Source organism: Mus caroli, chromosome 15 (assembly GCF_900094665.2).
Source record: "Mus caroli chromosome 15, CAROLI_EIJ_v1.1, whole genome shotgun sequence".
NCBI lineage: Eukaryota > Metazoa > Chordata > Mammalia > Rodentia > Muridae > Mus > Mus caroli.
The window spans coordinates 22,184,145-22,206,910 of NC_034584.1; the positions used below are offsets into that span (position 1 = coordinate 22,184,145).

The 22,766-nt window shown below is 40.6% G+C and overlaps 1 protein-coding gene across 1 annotated transcript in view; it reads right to left on the minus strand.

Annotated features, from left to right (window-relative positions):
• Positions 1-22,766, minus strand: part of Fbxl7 (F-box and leucine rich repeat protein 7) — a 394,685-nt gene that overhangs the window by 248,178 nt on the left and 123,741 nt on the right. The window lies entirely within an intron of this gene.

Here is a 22,766-nt window from a genome sequence, read left to right on the forward strand (position 1 = left end):
AAACAAGGGGAAAAAAGGTTGCTTCTGAGTTGTGGAATTTCAGAACTGGACCATGGCTTGTATTCAGTCACACACTAAGCCACTCATTTCCAAGTAAGTGGCTAGAACACAAAACGTGGAGTTTATTAAAGGGCTTTGACTTATGCATTCAATATCTTTGGGGAAATATTTGACACACATCACAGCAGAACCAAAACGCTCTTAGAACATATGAACTCAGACAAGAACATAAAGCATGGGCAATGAGCTAATATAATCTCGTCTTGGCATACACGTGAATAAGTAAGGATGTGTCGGGAGCACACCCACTGCATTAACACGACTATACACTTCGCATCTCATAGCTCTGTAAATAAACTCTCAGAATGAAAAGAGAATTATCAGAGGAGCAAGGGCTTGTAGGCTCCACACGGCTGTGTCACATTAAGAACACAAATCCATGGGAAGTAACAGAAAACCAAGTACTGTACTGTACCCAGTACAGTAGTCCTCCATGCAGGCAGGGTTTTCTATTCATGCGAATGCTTAGCATAACCTTTGGTTGTCATAAGCAAGACAGAGGTACCACTGGCATGTCAACAACAGTGGCCAGGCTTGGTGCTAAATGTTTTAGAATGGACAAGACAGCCCCCCACAAGAAAGAATTTTATAGCATAAAGTCCAAGCACTCTTAGGTTGAGATATCCTGGTCTTCCTGATTGTACCTACATCCAGGGCTGAGTTTCTACACCTCTCACCTTGTACAAACACGTGAATAAACACTCTCCAAAAGAAAGAATAAAGACTATAAATGCAAAGCACACTAGTCCACAGAGGGGAGTCCCTGAGAGCTCTGATGGCAGATTTCAAAATGTTTCACGTTACCCAGGTCCTTGTATCACCTCCTCCTCCATAACTTTAATTATCACAATAGAGCAAAATGGAAGTTTTGCCAATGTGACTGAAAATCATAAGTTAATAATTATTTAATTAAGCAAAAAGAAGACTATCTCGTATAGACCTGACAGGATGAGGTAAGCACTATGAAGAAGTTATCAGAGAGAGGACCCCTTGTGGTCCTTGAGTTACCAGCAGCAAATGCTAAGGTTGGAGTTAGGCTGATCTTTCACTACAGTGGTATGAAGTTGGTCAACATCATCTGAGATGAGAAGAAGACCGCAGATATTAAAGGAGAGCTTGACTCTGGCTAACACTTTAGCTGCTGCTTTGTATTTCCCTGTCCAAAGGACTCATTCAATTCACGCCCAGGATCCTAATCCAACTGTGAAATAATAGCTACACCTTCCTTGTGTTATATTCTTTTATGTCACAGTGATTGTGCAGCAATAGAAAATTCACTAACTGTTAACTAAAGACACAACTGTTTCATTCCACAAAAGTTATGATCAGAAGTTTATAGTAATGGAGAAGTACTGGTATCTAATAGTCTTCCTGGTGTGATATGCGATGAATTGGATATTTACTTTCTACCAAATTGTTAAAATCTTAAGCCCCAAGGACATAACATTAAAGAATGAAGCACTTGAAAGGCAATTAGATTACGAGAGTGCAATCCTCATGAATAAAGACTGTGCCCTTGACAAAGACATCTCAGCCCTCATCTGCCACATAAGGGTATAACCCAACAGCAGTATATGAACCATGGAGCAGGTCTTTAGCAAAAACCAACTGTACAGGCATCCCAATCCTAAACTATTAGCTTTCAAAGTGTAAGGATTAGGTTTCTATTAGATATTAACCACCCAGTCTTGAGTATTTCATCATATAGACTAAGCCAAGGTTAGTTGAGTAAGCTGATAGTCTAAATTCACAGCACAGAACAGTGCAAAGTCTTTTATGTAAGGAGCTTCAGGATTCTGTCTCCTATGTTGGAAGTCATGGAAAAAAATCCAAGTTCATGAGTAATAATATCACCTGAGCTAGGAAGACAAATGGATTTGCTTCCCTTGCCCTAACTCACTGTTGGTGCTCCAAACCAATCTCCTACTTAGATTGCATTTTACAAAGGTCTCCCTGCACATTAAGTGACATGGTATCATCACTATTTGTTTGGATGGAGCCTTTAGAGATCGATTGACATAGAGAGTCTCTTACCAACTCAGAAGTTCGTAAACTTGCTCCCTGTCTTCAGAACACATCTCCTTTGCTTTGTAATCTTGAACATTCACACCTCCTACCTCCCTCTGTGCTGGAACTTCAGCATCTATATCAGACAGGGAGGTTCTTAAACTTTGAGATTTCTGCTGGCTAAAATTGTTAATGACTCTGAGTCCATTAGATTATTCGTCAAAGCCAAATAATATAAATACTCCTTTTAGCAGGGCAAAAATGTTATTCTACACCACCTATTACATAGACTTAAATTGTTTTAATTATGTTATTGCTTGGTGATATGTAAATGAAAAACATAAAATAAATACCATATGTTCTACCTCTGATTCAACAAGAAAAGCCAAACAAAATAACAAATTAAGCACAAAATAATAAAATACATAACATTCAAGTATAATAACATTAATTTGACATGATAGCTGATGGTGTGGTTTTTGCTGGAATTAACTTGCATTTCTTAACTTAAAAATATTAAACACTGGCATCTAAAGCCTATGTATGTGTGCTTGCTTGGAGGACATCTCTGCTACCCTGGGTTGTATGAGAATTAACTCTACCAGCCCACCACTCCTTGAGATAAACACAGGGAATTTTGGTTTTAGGAGACAGTGTCTTACAATGTAGCTCTGGCTGGTCTAGAACTTTTTATGGAGATAAAGCTATCTTTGAACTCACAGAGCTGCCGTTCCTTCCCATGTGCTGAGATTAAATTGTGTGTTACCACACCAGGCAGGGAATCCCCTCTTACAACAAAGTAGACCCTGGGCAGAGCTCCATTTGGTCTGATTTCTTCATTCACATCTTTGGATCTTTTGTTTTCTCTACACTCTTAGTCCAAAATCATTGTAGAAGAGCCCTCCCTTAGGAAAAAATGATGTCTTACAGTGGGGCTCTTATGCTGTGAAACCAAGATACTATGTTTTAAGAGTTTCACCACATACAGTAATCATTCAATGGACCAGTTGTCTGAATACTAGCACACTAGTACTAATGATTAGAGGAGGATACCCAGAGAATCCATCACCTTAAATGACCCTTCCTTTGTGACGGTAGCATTCATGTATAAGTTGTCAATACATTGAAAACTGAGAGATAACACGTGCCTGCGTATATTCTCAATCACAGCTGGAAACATATACCATCCTTGTGCTAGTGAGTGAGGAGAAGGAATAAAGGTGAGAGAACAATATTATGATTGGGTCTGTGTGGAGCTGGCAGTGAGCACCTGGGTATGGTGGTACACCCTCATACTTTAGATGCTTCACCTTATTAAATATTCCCTCCATATGCTCAACATGGTCTCAATCATTCTTCCAAATCTCTTTATTGCTTCTCAAGGAAAATGTTAGGTTTCTCCATTTCCTAATTATCCCCACCAATACCAGCACAACACCATGGTTATGATGGACTGCTATTAAATTCTGAGAGGATGGGCTGGTGAGATGGCTCAGTGGGTAAGAGCACCCGACTGCTCTTCCAAAGGTCCTTAGTTCAAATCCCAGCAACCACATGGTGGCTCACAACCATCTGTAACAAGATCTGACTCCCTCTTCTGGTGTGTCTGAAGTGTACTTACATATAATAAATAAATAAATCTTTAAAAAAAAAAATTCTGAGAGGATATATCTACTTTAGGCACAAAGCAGCATGGATTTCTTACCCCTCAAGAACCACTTTTTAATCCCCTTGAAGGTAAGACTGCTTCTACTGATGTTATACATCCTTCCAAAACTAAACATTTTAAAAACACACCAATATTTAATGCATTAACTAAGAAATGTAAGATCATTAGGAGCCCAACTACAGCTGGTTTTCACCGTCTGAAGTGGTTCTATTTTATAACATCACTACAAACACAAAAGCATTGCTCCAAAATATCGTGTAATACCCTTCTCAGTATTTTCATCACCAGTTCAATGCAAACCTCGTCTTATGTGTTTCTCTTCAGAGTCATCACATCTGGTGTGCTTTTGGTTATTTACATTCAACTCAAGGCCAGCAACACTATTTATGGGACATCAGAATGGGACATCTGCTTTTAGGAACCTTAGAACGCCTTTTAGAATGATACCTTTTCAATGGTAAAGTTACCAAGAGGCAGTAGTAATAAGTCATGTTCCAATAGACAGACCATTAAGGAATACTGATGATAGCTGAAGATATGCTTCACTTACCTAGCCTGTACAAAACCCTGTGTTTAACCCCATTACTGAAAAAAAATGAAGTCAAATAACAACACAAACAAAGAATTGTGACAAATAGCATGAGATAGATTGGCAGAGTCCCCCCTTCCTAAACTCATGAGAACATACTCCGATGAATACTTCTGAGTATGTACTTGTGAGGAAGACAAAGATGTCATGTCTGTGAGCAAAGCTGTGGATGATCAAATGTGACTTAAGTATTTTTGGGTAGTTGCAAGGGGATAAATTTGAGAATACAGTAGCTGTCAATGTGAAAGCTGACTATTCATTATTCTGTCTTACATGTGTTTCTGCATCTTGTAGCCAGATTCTGTGATGACTCGAATGGGTGGCATGAAGGATCCAGAGTGAACAAGCCTTAAGTTGACCCTGTCATTGCCACTTCCTAGGCTTGGGGAAACAACTAAACCCTGCCCATCTCATGAGGATCAATAACTGCATTCCACAGCTACTGTCATCATTAAAAAAATAACTGAGATATATTTGTAGGGATGATAAAAGCAGCTCAGAAATAACCAAATATCTTAGTATATTTGGGTTCATGTTATAGATACTGCCATGGTGGTTCTCATCAAAACCAGTTCCCAGTGAGTTCAAGAAGAGAAAGACAGGGATGGCAGGGTAGGTGAGGACAGAATAAAAAATTAGGTATTAAAGGATATCAAAGATAAAAGATCCATTCCACTGAAATTGATAAATGTTATCTATAGCTACATTAATAAGTGTTCAGATAATTATAATCCTCACCATAAATAAGCCAATGGGTGGATCAATTCAGACACACTCTCAACTCAGGGATGTCAGTACAACCACATGCCTGCCTTCACACTATTATTTCCCCTTGATAACCAACTGCAGGTGGGCAGGCTCTGCATGTGTTTCTTTCACTTCTGTGTCCCTGGGCTTGCTAGAGCTACACTATGAGCACTCAGGACATGTGTTAAACAGTTTACATAAGTGGCTGGCAACTGGGATGAAGTAGAGATTTATCCTATTTCTTTATCCCCAGCCCCATGACATTTTCTAAGAAGCAACATCCAAACCCATGCTTGCTCAACAAACTCTATATGGCCAATGTGCTTAGAACTTGTGAACATAACTTCCAAAACACGTACCGATTCCCAGTGGGGACATGGAGTAGTCTGTATTAGTTTCCTGGAGCCATCATAATAAATCACTTCTAGCTAGATGACTTAAAATAACAAAAAAAAAGTATTATTTCAAAGTTATGAAAGCTGCGAGTTTGAAAGCAAGGTGTTGACAAGACCATGTCCCCCTGATGCACTCCATGGGCAATCTGATGCAGGCTTCTTTCTTAGCTTCAGCAGGTTGCCAGTAATCCTTGAAGTTCCTTGGTTGCAGCAAGCCTAATTCTCCTCTGTCTGGACAGTGCATAACTTCCTTCCCTCTGTGGTCTGTGTCTTTTATAAGAACACCAGTCACAGGGATCAGAGGCCACTCTACTCTTGGAGCCTTCAATACGGCAAACTGCATCTGCAATACCTCATTCTCAAAGAACAGTCCTATTGGTAGGTTCTGCAGAGGACATAAACTGGAGAAGAAAAAGAACACAGTTTGCTCCAGTGTTACCTTAAGCATCACTAAACAGAAAATCCCATCCTGACCTGCTGTATGGGTACTCACTCAACACTCACTGTGTGCCAGCATTATTAGGAAGGAAAATCAAGATGAACCATTAAGATTTAGAGCATGATAGAATTGAAGAAGTTTGGGGTATCCAGCTTGAGGAAAGGCAGCACTTAGCACACAGGCTGCACCGTTCCACGGTGAAAAGGTGGGCACCTTCCTACTAATGGCTTCAGGACAGAGGCCACTCCCCTGAGCCACATACCACCTACTGGCCTTCAGGCGATTCAGTGAGAGTTAACACAGATGTCAGCTGACAGAAAGACAGATGTTGCTGCTGCCACTGCTACTGCTGCTGCTGCCTCCGCCGCTGCCTCCACCACTGACAGATGGTGTCTCAACAGCCGGTGTTCTGAACCGAGTAATGAGCAGATCTGAAACATGGACCGGCTGAAAGCTTCACACACCAACACAGAACTTGCATTGTAATGTAAGTCACTGCAAAGTCCTCCTTTATGCCAATAGCATCACTACGATTTATACTGGTAATTAATTTCTTCACACACATCCAAGTTCCGAACGGCTACTGTGCTCATGAACCATTAAAAAAAAAAAAATCAGTGTACAAGGGAATAGTACACTGTTCCTGGGAGTCACCTCCATTTCAGTGTGACCTGAAAACACCTTCAAAGCCACGTGCTCCTTCCTGGCATGGAGCCTAAGTGTGGATAAGTCCTTGACAAGCCCTTCTGATATGCTTGTTCATTTTATCCCTTCAATATCCTGTGGCACACAGTTCAATGAATCATGATAGTCCTGACCTTTTCTTCTGCCGGGTTTTGGGAGCTGGGAAACAGCAGAGAAAAGCTGTCCTGGCCTTCTATCACTGTAAAAGGACAAAGAGTATGGACCTCTGAGAATGCAGCTCTCTGTAGACTAGTCCTGGACTACATACAGGGAAGCAGTCACAGACAGTTGGAAATTAGGGCTGCTTGCTGACTCCAGAGTTTTCACAAAGTACCTTCCCATGAATTTTCCTTAAAAATCATTGAAGACCAATCTAAACCATGAAAACTCTTTAGGTGACTTCCAGTCACCTTGTTGCACCCTCCTTCACACATAGCAATGATCAAGAGGGAAAATAAAAGGGGGACCACAGTCTTCATATTTACATCAAATGCAAGGCAAACAGCATCTCATTTCCAACTATGCACTGGCTGGTTTCAAGAAATAATAATAATAATAATAATATAAACAGGCAAAAAATTGTTATCAGTTGAAGCTGCTACTACTAGACTTCTCAGTGGAGTGAAGCAATGGAGATAGGAGCCTGTTTGCTCTACAAGGTGGGAGGTGTTGGAGGTAAAATTTCTTTATGATAAAGAAAACTGTAGCTTGAATTGAGGAAGAAAAATGTATACCATAAATATGTATTCATATATTTCTAACTTCAGATGCTGGCACTACAAAAGGCAGAAAAAAATATAAATAGTGGGAATAATGATGAATTTTAATGTCTTTAGCACAACCAAGTAAAAACAAAAAGCAGTATGCTTAGCCAAATGATAAATCCAGTATGACTTCTAGACCCTGACAAAGCATCTAATTTTCTCTGTGCAAGGACTACATGACTTGATAGGTCATTCTTCTCCTAAAAACTTCAATTCAACTTCCATTATAACCTATGTTGTATTTTCAAAGCTTTATGCATTAAAAAAAATCATTCTCCTTAAATTTTGCATTTATAGCCCTTTTATCATATAAATTGTGGTCATAACCTAAGTGAGGGTTTTCAAGGGCCACTGGAGGGAAAGGGTTCTCTTCTGTACAGGGGCTACATCCAGCGAAATAAATCTTGCCCAAAGCTGGAATTGTTCTTGAACAGAGCACTTGAAACTAATCTCTTCTCTCTTGAAAATATGCTAGTTTTCCTTCTGGCCAGAATAGACCAAATTCCCCAGAGAGAGCTGTTGTTTCCCTTCTATGATGCACTGAGTCTAGATTAAGCATCATAGAATTCCGCATGCATTTTTGCCTCGCACTCTTCCGGCACAGAGGCAATATTTCATCCAGAAAGGCCAGGGACATGTGGACTACCCTCACATCCAAATAGGAAGAAGAAACCAGGGAGTGAAGCTCAATATATGTTAAAGTGTTCGTCCACTCTAGGCCTTCCTCTTCATCTCCTTGTCAAATTTAATATTCTCAAACTAAAAAGCAAGTTGCATTTGATAACTAAGCTGAAGAATTGAGGTAGAAATTTCAGAGTATGTTTATGTTATACATATGTTCATAAAGGCTTGAGTGGAATGTAATGAATAGGCCTTTGACTTATTTGAATATAAAGCAAGAATGTCAGGCATCTGAGATGGTATTTTTTTTCCTCTATATGATAGTATCTAGGGAGATGTTTTTAAATATGTCGTGTGAGACAGGCAGAATAATCTTGCTGTCATAAAGATTTATAATGTTATAGATATGAGATGAAATCAAATATAAAAATAAATACTTTGGCTGGATCTCCCTCCTGCCCTTCTCACTCTTTGTAACCAGTTTTCTACTCCAAATATAGGACAGCATTCCTGTGACCCCTGGTAACCCACCTGTGTGAAATACAGGCTTTCTTCCAACTAACCAGAATGCAAGGCCTCAATCGTGCAGCAGATTCACTTGGGTATCCCTAGTTTCAACCTCCCACAAGGTAAGGAGAGGGTTGATTCCTTCTGAATAGGAAGGGAAGGGTCCGGCTGCATGAGGAATCAAGTACATAATTATATGATTGGAACACTGGTTACACGATATGGTTGATTTCACACACAATTAGATCCCGCCCATTTTTCTGAGAAACCATCTACAGTCTACAGACCTGATGATCTCCCTCTTGGGCTTGAATAATTTGCTGGCATTACTTACAACTCAGGGAAGACCTGCAAATTGGCATATTCAAAAGTATAATGAAACAATAGAGCTGAAGACATATAGGATAAAGGTTATTAGACAATGGACTCAGCAGTACCTTCCGGAATCTTCCACGTGCTCACTTAGTGAGAATCTCTCCAAACTCTTAGTGAGAATTTCAGACTTTATGAAAGCTTCATTTCATAGCAAATATTTCTACCTGTGAACATTGATGCAATGATGCACTGATGCAAACATTGATGCTCAAGGTTAAGGCCCTTTCCTCTCTGTGTGTTGATGGATGTGCAAAACTGAAACTTTCGTCATCCTATGACTGGTTCCTCAGGCAACTGAACCCTTCCCTATCACAACTCTGGGGTTATCAAAATCACTCATCTCATTAGAATGAAAAGGCATGCTTATGGCTCTGAATAGTGACAGATTTTAGAAGCTAAATATATCAAAAAACTAGATGCAGGGTAAATGATTATTTCATAGCATTATACCCTTCATCCTATGTTTTTAAAATGCCATAAACCCAGTATCTTTTTCATGACTCTAGCTGTGTATGAAACTGCTAAAATTTTCCTGCTGGATTTTGGAATAAACTTGAACCTCTATATTGACCCATAAGCAGCTATTCCAAGTCTCACTTGAATGTCCCCAGAAGTGGGCTCCTACTATCTGGATAATATGTCAGACACAGTACAAGGTACTTACAAGTGTGGGAAAACAGTGTTTGAATGAATTGAGTAGTAGTTACCACCAATTAAACATAGTCTCTGTCTTATACCATTGGAATATGAAATGTCTTCTGTAGGAGTTGGGAAGATGGCTCAGCAGTTAGGAGCACTGACTGCTCTTCCAAAAGTCCTGAGTTCAATTCCCAGCAACCACATGGTGGCTCACAACCTTCTGTAATGGGATTCAATGCCCACTACCATGTACTGATATGCCTCATATACATAAAGAAAGAAATCTTTTTTAAAGAATGTCTCCTACAGATTCATATGTTAGAGGGTTGGTTCCCGTTGATGGACATATAGGAAGTACTGGATCCTGAAGGTAATGAACTAAGTCAGAACAATCAGTGAATTGTTAAGGCAATGACATCACAGTCAGTAGTAGAAAGTGGTGCACAGTTGGCAGTAGTGGCTGGGTTCTCAAAGATTACCTGTCTGCTGAAAATAAGATATATATCCAGACTCTGTATCATTCAAAAATGAATTCTTCCATGAAGTTTTTTCATGGCATTTCTTATGTTTGTGGTTGTGAGCCTAGCCTTTAACGGCTGAGCCATCCCTCCAGCCCAGTGACATTTCTTAAAATGATTTTTTAAATTGTTTTTCCCAAAGCAAACCTCAGGCCAATTCTGGTATGAATTAGCTTACTGCCTCCTGTAAACACAAAAAAATTCTTACAGACAAGAGGGCTTTATTTTAATCTCTACTCTAATTAATCAATCCATCTAATGGTTCCCCACCAACATATTCTCATTTTGCCACATGAGAGAATTAGAGCTGAGGTTTCCCTTCAACTCTGACAACAGGCTGTGGTTACTACTCAGCAGGTTTTGTAACCTCTTAGCTTCGCCAAACCCCAGCAGACAGGGTCTGGGTTTCTACCCTCGCTGTCTTTCCTAGAGAAGCTAAAGTATTGACAGTGTCACCCCCCTTCAACTTTTAAGGCTTCCACATGTTGTCACCCTTTATTCTTACCATTGTACCTGTAGCAGAGCTCAGGTGACGGCTTTGTCCTCCAGCTGCTATAGTGGAGGAGGCTTAACTCTCTGACTCAGTGTTAATACTTAGCTAGTATTATGCAGTCCAAGAGTGGTTGGCTTTCCTTTAATTGTCTCAGGCAATGCATGACTTTAATGTCTAGCTCACAGCCAATGTCACCTGGTAATGCTCTTCCAGAACTTGAATTCTGTTTGTTTACTTATTGGTTGATTGACTGGTTCACTGACTGATGTGTGTGTGTGTGTGTGTGTGCATCTGCGTGTGTGTGTGTGTGTGTGTGTGTGTGTTACTTTGGATGTATATGCACAGGTTCATGGTGGTCAGAGGTTGAAGTTCGGTGTTTTGCTCACTTTCTCCATACCTGATGCTTTGAATCAGAGACTTGATTTGGCTGTGGTAGCTGGCTGGGTTTTGTCTCAGCATCCCAGATGCTGGACTGGCAGATACATCACACTCAGCTTTTCAGTTGGGTTCTGTAAATCCAAACTCTGGTCCTCACACTTCAGAAGCAAGTGCTTTCCTGGGTGATCTCTTTCCCCAGCCCTAAGACTGCAGAGGAGTACAGACATTTATTACTGCAAAATTAAAATTGTAGGTAGTTTAACTCAAACACCGGACTTTAGCATTAAGATTTGTAATCTTAATAATTAGATTGATGAATTCAGGCCTGATCTCTGGGCTGTTCTTTAAACCTTGTGTATCAGCCAGTTAATTCTTCTTGAAATTCCCACAAACTCATCGTGTACAGCACTGCCTCACATTTCTGATTGAAATCTTGTTATGCTATAATGGTGGTTCTTATAAACAAAACTCCATCTCACCTTCAAGTCTCTCAAAATAAACCCACTTTGGTTTTAGAAACCCTTCCTCACTTGGAATGTTGGTACCACTTACAGTCATTTTGGCACGTACTATTGTTAAAAAAACAAAAAACAAAAAAACAAAAAAACATCAAAACACCACAGCTGACCTTTTACAGAACACTTGGGGATACAGCAGTGTGTTGTTATGTATATTTTCTTACTACACTGCATTCCTATCTTCTTACATGTCCTGGGATCACAGGCACTGCTGCTGTTAACAACACTGTACCATAGAGCTCTTGGAAAGAAATTATTGCTAATGACTACCAGTCTCTAAATATTTGGAGATAAAAACAAGAGAGACTTAGTAATCCTCATTCTCCCTCCACCCCCGACAGGTAGGGTTTTACATGGGAAAGACTGGGCAAATGCCCACAGCATTGTCCACACCTGGACAGAGAACATCTGCAGGCGACCTGTGTGAGTGGGGAAGAAGCAGCACCTCTAACGAGATCAAGAATATCGAGAGTGTGTAACAGAGACCCATCCTGGCATCTTTGTCAACAGTAGCTGGGATGCCATGTCATTGACCCGGGTTATCAGCACAAAGGTTTGGGAAGCAGAATTTTTGAGACTTTTTAAAGTCTCAATTTTGGACCTACCTCCTCTCTAGCATCCACCATATCAAATCCCTAGGAAACATAGTCAGCTCCGTTCTCTAAGCCAAAGGTCATAGACTCTCAAAGTGGCTCACTTCTGTCTCTAGTATAAGCTTGATGACTCAGCCCATGGCCCCTTCCCTGCCCCTGCACTTCCTGAATCAGGAGTTCAGCCTGTCCGTGGCAAAGGAGTGTCCCCATCGCTCCTGCAAAATGCAACTCCTCCACTACCAAGTAAGGAATAGAAATGCCAGTACTAAGAGTAGTGAAGTTTATTGGCCTGGACCACCCAGGATCAGGGCAGATACACTTTTAACCTTTTCAATTGTTTACTTTCCAAATACCTTACCAAATTCTTGACCTCTCCGGCCCTACATATGTCCTCCCTCTACATGCTATGAAACTCCTAGACAACCAAGACATTAAAGCTCCTGTTTACCTTCTCAGACTCATTTGAAAGAAAAATATTTTACTTTCATTGTAGGGTTCCATAGCAAAGGCAAATGCTTCAAAAAACTCCCTAATTAGCATCATTCACATCAACTCTCAGTGCACTGGCAAATAAATATTTAATGTCTAGTATCTATACAACATATTCCTGGCATTAAAGTGAGTTATTTTCTGAAAAAAGGAAAAAAAAAATAAAATTAATCTAATATTATGTAAAACCATGTGAATTTGCCCATTTTTTGTGGGCAAAAAAATGGGCCAGGCTCCATACCATTACAAAGCCCAATCTATTTTAAACATTTCTTTTGGGGGTGAAACTCTATAGTTGTTGATTAGCATGAAAATAAAGACAACTCATTAGATAGAGCCATAAACTCTTCTCAATATATGGTATCAGAATGAGTTGCTAATGAACCTATTTAGAGAAATGATATGCCTTCAGTATTGAGAGAAAATTTGCCATCTTCCAGGAAAATATCCATCATAGTAATTAAGCAAATAAACAATAATAATGAAAATGAAACCTGCTTGTTTTTATGTCTATCTCTTACATTATTTAACTTCTTACAAAGTCCATGGGAAAATCAGTTTATTAATTTCCAACTTAAATCTTTGCCTCCAAATACTTCTTGAGAATCCCACTGAGCCAGGGAAAATGAAGGACTGCTCATTTCTTTTTTTTTATTAGATATTTTCTTCATTTATATTTCAAATGCTATCTCAAAAGTCCCCTAGACCCTCCCCGCACCCTGCTCCCCAACCCACCCACTCCTGCTTCCTGGTCCTGGCATCCTGTACTGGGGCATATGATTTTTGCAATACCAAGGGCCTCTCCTCCTATTGATGGCCTACTAGGCCATCCTCGGCTACATATGCAACTGGAGACACAGCTCTGGGGGTACTGGTTAGTTAATATTGTTGATCCTCCTTGCCACCAGTGTTCATGTGGCTCTCTACCCCCTGGATACAAGCCTTCATTTTCAAGACTTTAAATGGTCAAATGTTTACAAAGGAAGGTCACCCTACCATGAGAATGAGTTTATGTCTTCCTCTTAAATATATTTAATAGCACAAGCAATAGGACCACAGTTTCCTCCTGCTTGAATAGGCGCATCTTCTCCTGTAATAGATCCCTGTCCACTCTGCTTTGCATTTCCAAACACAAACAAAATTTCATCTCTATACTGAAACCTAAGGGTGGCCTAACATCACCTGTAAATGATCCTGATCGTGAAAGGACACTCTCACTACTACCTCCTCTGTTCTCCACGTGGATATGCTGAGACAAATCTCAAGTGTAAATTTTTTTCTCTTGTTATCTTTACAAAATAAATAAACAAATAAATAAATAAATAAATAAATAAATAAATAAGAGCTTAGACTAGATGCACAGATAAATGCCTCCTTGTTCTGATGAAAAAGGTCTTGTATTCATCTTCTACTAAACACAGAAGGGCTGAAGATGTAATGCCCCCTTCAAATTTTGTGGAAATCTACATTTTACATGGCACACTCCTACGGGACGAAGGAGTGTGGGCTTTAAGTTTTTCACACATAGATGGAAAGCATGCCTGGGATTGTGTAAAGCAGGGTATATGACACTGGGTATGCACACTCTCATCTAATGGGCCTAACAACGTATGGGGTGAAGCCTTCTTACCTCAATGCTGAAGGTGAGAGAGCTAGGATGGAGGTTTTACTACTCACGGTCACTGGATGAAGGTAGCCCACAGCAGAATTGCTCACCTAACTGTCTCCTCCTTTACAAAGTGGACAGACAGCTGTCCAGTTTGGGGGTAGAGAGTACCACATTGGAGCAGAAAATCAGCAAAAAGAAGACTTAATCTTCAGCTCTCGGATTTCCAAGCTAAGTAACATAAATAATATGAGCATGAATGTATTCATAGCACAAGCTGTTCAGTGAGCGTTTATGAAGACCAAAGATTTCCATCCATCTGTAATCTGCCTGAAAGAAAGCAGTCTTCAAAGTGCCACACCTACCTCACTAAGTGGATAGGCATACAGGCCCAGCCCTATCCCTCAGAAGAGTCAAAACAGACATGCAACATAATATCTGGGCTGATGTTACACAACTCACTGAATTCATGCCCCTATGAACTAAAAGAGCAGCATTAGCTAGCACTGTGGAATCAAGCTTTGGGCTATCTGTAAGCCCTGCATTCTTTCCCTCAGCCTTCCTCCTTGTTCTAGTCTATAATAAGAATTTTTCTTTCGTCTTACAAGGTGGGATTTCTTACATGGATACTCTCAGCTCTGTCCCCTGGAAATATCCCTGTCTTCATAGAGAGCTGCAACTATCTGCCATTACTCTCAGGTAAAGACGATGCTGCAACTATCCATGTCCAGGGAGACCCTAAACTCTAAGGAATGCACAACTGAGTTCTTTAAAGACTAAGGGACTAAGCGAATAAGAGTCTGAGGCCTGTTACATACAGAAAAAAAAAATCAAGCTTCTTAATGCAGAATCCTTATTTCTACAAAGTTAGGAATGAAAATGAACAACAAAACCACACAAGGTTAACTCACTGGAAGTACTTTCCCAAAGATATATGACTCTAATTTAATCATTGAGAATTTATCTGGTTCCTGATAAAATGATGAGAGATGAAGAGCCAGAAAGCTAACAGTAGCATCACTTCTTCCCCCAAGTTATATGCAGCTAGGACAGGACTAATCTGGTAATGTCAATCACCTTTTTAAGTCCTATGAATGACGGTTATGTGCTCCCAACAGGTCTAGCTAGCTCCGATGTGACAGGCAGCCATAAGGTGTCCTGGAATATGGGACAGTGTTCAGTGTTCGCAACAAGTTGTTGTGCAAAGCAACTAAGGAAACACTGAACACTCAGTAGAGAATGCAGATGAATGGAGGGGAGGCACTAGGAGTGACTCATGGAACTTCAAGTGAAGGCTTACAGATAGCAGAAAGAACCTCCGAGGCTATCTCTCGAGAGCTCTAAGGAAAATCTGGAAGACATTCATGTCAGATTGCAGAGGGATAAGATTAGAGGCCACAGTGTCAAACTAGAAGCAGCAAGACTATGAAAAATATGTTCAAAGCACCCCTATAACTCAGTAGCCCTCTTCCCATCACTGTCCGGTTTCAACACCTATCCACTTATCACACTTGACTTTCAATGTCAATGATAGCTAAAAGTGTTAAAGAGCTCACTCTACTAAGAAAATACACAATGTGCACAAGAGGTTGGCATAAAGTACCAATCTCCAGCATGTTCTAAAACACCATAGAACACAGTTAGACTCGTTGGCTCTAGAGACAACGGAGGGAGAGGCCACTAGCACGGGTGCCTCCACAGTGTCCACAGCTGCTGTCACTGTCTGCCTCTACTTTGCACATCATCACCTCTGATGATGACATTTCAGACTTCCCAGCTGAGCCCACAGCTGGTCTGAAACCCCAAAAGAGCATGAATGGAGCCTCTTAGGCCACATGTCGTCTAACTGTCCTCACTAAATGTCTACTCTTTCAGTCCCCTCAAAGGAGAGCTTCCTGTTTAAAGAACTGGAAAACAAATAATACCATTTACTCAGACTGTTGGTTTATTTGCTTGCTTACTTGCTTGTTGCAGTATGGGGATTGAGCCCAGGGTCTCATGTATGTGAAGCAGACCATTTCTTCTAAATATAAGTCATGGAGTATGCCTCACTGTACACACTAATGTCTCTACAGATGCCTACTGATGTCCAAGTTAGCTCTAATCAAAGTCTCTTTGTGGAGTCTCTTTGTCCTTGTATCTTTATCTTATTTTTCAATGAAGATACTGTTCAGGTAATTTTATTAATTATTATAATAAAGTTAGAAAAGGGCTTTTATGATTAAAACTAATTCACTAATGGGAGAAGAAAGCTGCAAGGGATGAGTGGGAGATGGATAGATAGATATATAGATACATAGATGATAGATAAATAGATACATGATAGATAGATGATAGATAGATAGATACATACATACATACATACATAGATAATTAAGCCTCATGGGCTAATAATGCACCCCACAAGAATCACAGGCTAATAACATATCCCTTAAGAACCAGAGACTAACAAAATCTCCAGTGCCAGTCACAAAACCACCCTTTTTAATGGTTAGTCAGGGTAGTTCAAGTGAATAGCCAAAACAATATGAATTCTTTATGGTATCCTGTGTTCCCTCTCAGGGGTTGAGGGCCCCTATTACTGAGGGTGCCATATACTTAGGACACCAAACTCAGAGGATTCCAGCTAGAACAATGAACAATGACCAGCATTGCAAGGTATGTGTAAAAGTGCAGTGAGTGGGACATGGTAGTGGAAACCAACAGCTGTCTAATTTGGCTTAAGAACCACTCAACAGAGGGAGATGGCTTTTGGTATCATGGTGGGGGCACGGTGACACACAGGTCAACATTGTGGCAGTAACTGAGAAAACTACATCATGGTCCAAAAGTAGAGAGGGGAGAGAGGAAGGGGGAGAGGGAGCTTGGCATGGCCTTTTGAAACCTCCAAGTCCACCCCCAGTGACACACTTCCTCCAACAAGGCCACACCTCCTAACCTTATAATCCTATCAAGGAGTTCCACTCCCTGGTAACTAAGCACTCAAATATATGAGCCTNGGGGGGGGGGGGGGAGTGTCATTCTTACTCAAACTGCCACACAAAGCAAAGTTCTAAAGCTGTTCTTCAAATATTCATATTTTAGTCATCATCATTCCATTTCTAGTATTAAAGCTTGTTGTGGACAAAGGTGAGAGGCAACATCCCAAATAGGAAGAAGAGTAAGTCCCAGGTGCACACAGCCCCTTATTGAGAAAACAACACGACTTCTGCCTCTCCCCAGCGTTCTTCTGTGCAATGACCAGTCACTGATTTACACATCAATACCTTAAATGTCTAGCAACATCAACCTAAAGCACTTTTTAAAATGATGACTTATTTGGGGGAATAACAGCATTCAGTTTTAAAACGTAGCCATTCATTTCTGACAGCAAATAAATCATGCAACAGTCTCTGCACAAACTACTAACACTGAGCAATAAATCTTTGAATTCAGCCCTACACCAGGCATAATGCTGTAAAATGAAGGTCTAGTTTTAACTCGGTGACCTCAGTCTTGCCTCTGCTGGACAGTAAATCTGATGCAAAAATGAGCAAATATGGGTGGCTGAGTTTCAATCTGGCATTGCACCGAGGCTTTGTCAAGGATCCCAGAATTTAGAATTTTTAAGAACAACAACGAAAAAAAGGAGCCTGAAAACAAAAACATATGCTACACAGCTGGGGATGGGGAAATTAAAGGGAAGAGCTTTCACCTTGGTTGGGAGAACAGTTTGGCCACTTCTTTGACTTAATCCATTTTAAAGCCTTGGTTTTTATTCTCTGAACTTATTATCTTCAAGGTATAAACACACACACACACACACACACACACACACACATGCAGTGGGTGAAAGATGATACATTTACTCATTCATCTATCCAATTAAAAAAATCAATGAATGACTTATCTCTTACTGTCTCTGGGCTGCTGAAAATTATTTAAGTTTGCTATAGCTCAACTTCTGAATCATTGAGATCGGAATGACCTTTGCACATAACACACAGGACACTATAACCATACCCATTTGTGATGGTTTGTATATTCTTGGACCAGGGAGTGACACCATTTGGAGGTGTGGCCTTGTTGGAATAGGTTTGACCTGGTTGGAATAGATATGTCACTGTGGGTGTGGGCTTAAGACCCTCACCCTAGTTGCCTGGAAGTCAGTTTTCTACTAGCAGCCTTTGGATGAAGATGTAGAACTCTCAGGTCTCTGCCTGCACCATGCCTGCCTGGATACTGCCATGCTCCCACCTTGATGATAATGGACTGAACCTTTGAACCTGTAAGCCAGCCCCAATTAAATGTTTTTTATAAGACTTTCCTTGGTCATGGCGTCTGTTTACAGCAGTAAAACCCTAACTAATACACCATTCATACTCAATTACCACACAGCATGCTGACTTTGAAGGTTTACTTTAGTGAGCAAAGCAAACAAGATCTTGGCTTTTTCAGCGGGACACAACTAGAAAATGAAAATACACTTCATCATCTGTAGAGGAACTAGAGGGAAAATATAGGGCCCTACTCAATAAAAGTGGGCATCCCTAGAGGAAGGATTCAGGAATGGCTGTGCAGCACTGGAGACCACTGAGCTGAAGGCCGTGAGATGAACTAAGCTATACATAAAGAATAGGTTTTTGGAACCTAAGCTCAACACTGAACTATTGAGATGATTCTCTTCTGCAGATCCCTGGTAAAGCATCCAGAAGGAATAATTCCATTTTCAACTTTACACACAGATGTTAGAATAGGTAATACTAGGGGCTAGGGACAGGATTTAGTAGCTACTAGCAGTTGCTGTTCTTGCAGAGGACCTGGGATTGGTCCCCAGCTGCCATGTGGCAACTCATCACTGTTTATACAGTTCCAGAGGCCCTGACACTCTCTTAGATAGCATGTGGTTCACATACATATATGCAGGCTCACCCACTATTTAAAAAAAAAAAAGAACATTTCATTTGCTTCCATTCACATCTGTTACGTGATTGTGAGATATAAAGAAATCAAGCTGGAACTGAGATGGGAACTTGATCCGTGATGGCTAGTTTTCCAAGTGCTAGACAGTACTGTGCAGGCTGCTGACAAAGGAAAACCATCAGTGGTCTTGCCCAGCCATGAACCTTGTGAAGCTATGAACCTGCCAGATAAGATATGACTACCTGGATTAGTGGCATAAATGTTATGGGAGTGGCCAAAGGCACTCTGAACTGTAGGCTCTTTCCATGGGATGGAATCATATCTGATATTGTAAACTCGGGCAACAACCATTCGTGGGGAGGTCACAGGCATAAAAGGGGAAATTGTTCTTTAACTAAACTGACACAGCATCAAATGACATTCTAAATAACTGTTTGTGCTGATAGACAGAGGCTACTCTCACCCTTAATGAGAGAAGCCTTTCTCTGCAGCAAGTGGCAGCAACTCCTGGCTCCCAAGATGGCAGGAAGAAGTAAGGGATTGGAGAGTAAAGGAAGTAAACAGGTCGAGGGAAAGAGCACCAAGACAAGAAGGTGGTCAGTGTGGCTATCTGCCACCTTTTAGCAGGACACCTCTATCTTAGGCAGTTACAGTAACCAGCACTGTCAACAATGACAGAGTTAGGTTAGGGAGGGCTCATGGGGCCTCACTTTTTCCTGCTGAATTAATGGCTGCTAGAAGATTCTGGCAGACAGGGAGTCATTATCTTCAGCTGTGACCCTACAAGTGTGCTCACCAGACTAAAATGTTTAGCCAACTGCATCTGGCCTCCATTGGAGAGGATGTGCCTAGTCCAGCAGAGACCTGATGTGCCAGGGTTGGGGGATACCCAATGGGGCATGGAGAAGGGGAGCAGGATGGGAGAAGGGTTGTAGGAGAAGGGTAACCTGTACAGTGGGGGGGGGGGCAGTGAGTGAAATGTAAAGTGAATGAATGAATGAATAACTAAATAATTATGTTGAAAGAACTAAAAAATAAAAAAGTTAAGCCCAACCTAAGGTGACACAAATGGATCTAGTAAAACTCAGTGGGTGTACTGGTTCAGTTGTTGCTAGGACGAAACACCATGGCCAGAGAAACTTGGGGAGGAGTTTATTGGGCCTATGCTTCCACATTGCTGTTCACCAGTGAAGGATGTCAGGCCAGGAACTCAGACAGGAGATGATGCAGAAGCCATGGAAGGGTGTTGCTTCCTGGCTTTCCCCTTTGGCTTGCTGAGGCTACTTTTTAAGAGAACCTAGGACCACCAGCTGAGGCATGTCACTACCTAAACTGGGGCTGGGCCTTCCCACATCCATCACCAATTAAGAAAATGCCCATCTGTTTTGTCTACAGCCCAATCTAATAGAGGCTTCTCTCAACTGATGTTTCCCCCTCTGGGAAGATCCTAACTTGGAAGCTTGTGCTAAATTCACATAAAAGTCTCCAGCACAGTGGGTCACAAAACAAGAGAAGGAAAAGAATGTGGGGAAAAGATTTGTGGGGAAGAAAGTGTCTGACAGGACTAAGCTAAAGAAATGGGGGAATAATAAAAATAATATGTATAAAACTGAGAAAGAACACACTAAAAATACTTAGAAGAAGAGAGATACTGGAAAGCAAGGGAAGAGAGCAAAAAAAAAATGGGGGAAGGGGAGGGGGTTACAATTTGTCATCACCCAGAAGTGCTAATGCTGGCTCCAAAACCTCAAAGCCAGATTCCCTCATCAATCTTAGTACCCCCCAGATTCTGTGTAGAGCAACCATGGAAAGAGAAGAAAGTTCTTAGCCAAATACTGGAGTCCAGCTTGGAAAACTGAGCTTCACAATGACAGCACATATTTTAAAGGCTTATTGGGATCTAACTAAGGAGGCTGGCTCCAAGCCGTGCAGTTTCACATGTTTTCTTGATTCCTAAATTAATCATTTTTAAATCATCTGCCTTAAAATAAGCCAAAGGGAAGCTTCCTTCAGGAATAGCAACTCATTGGCATCTCACAGTTAAAAACTAGATCACATTTTTGGGAAGAGGACGAAATGAGAAATTGATTTAAATTTAATATGATACATGCTCATGTGTCGTGCATACCAATGAGGCTGAAAAGAAATATTTAATATGATACAACTCTAATATAAAACTAAATCAGCTTTAGCTACTCATCAGGATTTATTAACCATACGGAACTTGGTGGAGTTATATCTGAGCCTTTGATGGGAGAAAATGATTATAAAATTTTCTCCACCTATCAACTAACCTTAGGCATACAATCACATTCTTCTCCACTACTAACATTCCAAAGAAAAGTAAGATTGGAAATCTAGTTTATATACAGTATGGTGAATTAGATAACAACAACAACTGGTATTTTTTGAACAATTTTAACGTTTAGCGTTTTATTATTTTTCTCAGTTTGTTGGGTTTTTTTCCTCTGTGTCTATGTTTTGTTTGTTTTTAATGACTTGCCTTGCTTTGACTCTCCTAAGTGATTCCATGCCTCTCTATAAGTACAGACAGGGAATTTTTAAGTGGATTGCTTTTGACATGATCTTCCACATTTCTTGTTATCATACACACATTATGATAATATCTGTCCTTCCTTTCAGAATGTCCTAGAAGTTCTCAAGTATCACACATTGTAGCCCTCCTTCTCTCTATACACACTGTTAAACACATGCATATGCATTGTCAGTTTGAGAGAAGGCAATAATGACAAAAGTAGCTAATGGAAAGTCATGGAGTCCTTTAGGAGACAGACTTGATTATCTTCAGAACTCCATCACAGAATTCCTGAATAGGGTTCCAAAGAAAGCTCTGTTGCACCTCTCTAAGAGACACCACAACAGGATTTTGTCTAAAGTACCTGAGAAACAAAAATCTTGCATCTTTCCAAAAAAAAAAGTATCCTTCCTGTGGGTATTAAATATGCTCCCGGTAGTATGGCTTTCATTCTATATTTTATAGTCAGAGGGTTCCAGTCCATTGCAGCTTCATTCCTGGCTAAGAACCAGATACTCTAATGATCGCTCACTCTCTATGATTTCCCAAGAAAACCAAAGAACTAGGAAGCTCACTAAGTCGGGTGAAATCCAGATGAGCGAATACCAATGCCAACACACGTGGCATAAGCCAGGACAGAGCCTGTAGATCCCAGCGCATCAAGTAAGATGAGCTGAGCTGTGCTGAGCTAACACTGGTGATCCTCATATTCCATAGCCAATCAACCCCAGCCACATGGATCACAGGTACTTTAGAACAATGGCTGCTCCTACATGCAGAAGAAGCTGAACTTGACCCAGAATTGGAGACAAAAAAAAACACCCAGGGAATATTTGTCTCAGATTTCTTCTTCATAGACATCCCAGTTATCTCTCAGCAGCTCACATCAGCATGTCTCAACACATACATAAGCAACAGTGTCTACTAATCAAACAAGTGCAGTGGAAAGACTATCCATCTATTCATTTATTCAGTGGATAATTAAAAATATCTACCGAAATTCCGACACAAAGTTAGTGACAGGAAGATCACTATAAGCAAAACTGGAGTCTATGATAGAATTTACTGAGAAATAGGTGGATTAGCCAAATGATCACACTAATAAATGTATAAACATAGTAATATAGTAAGGATTTTAAAAGCACATGTTGCTTCCTGTGAGGATAATGGAAGGAAGGAAGGAAGGAAGGAAGGAAGGAAGGAAGGGAGGGAGGGAGGGAGGGAGGGAGGGAGGAAG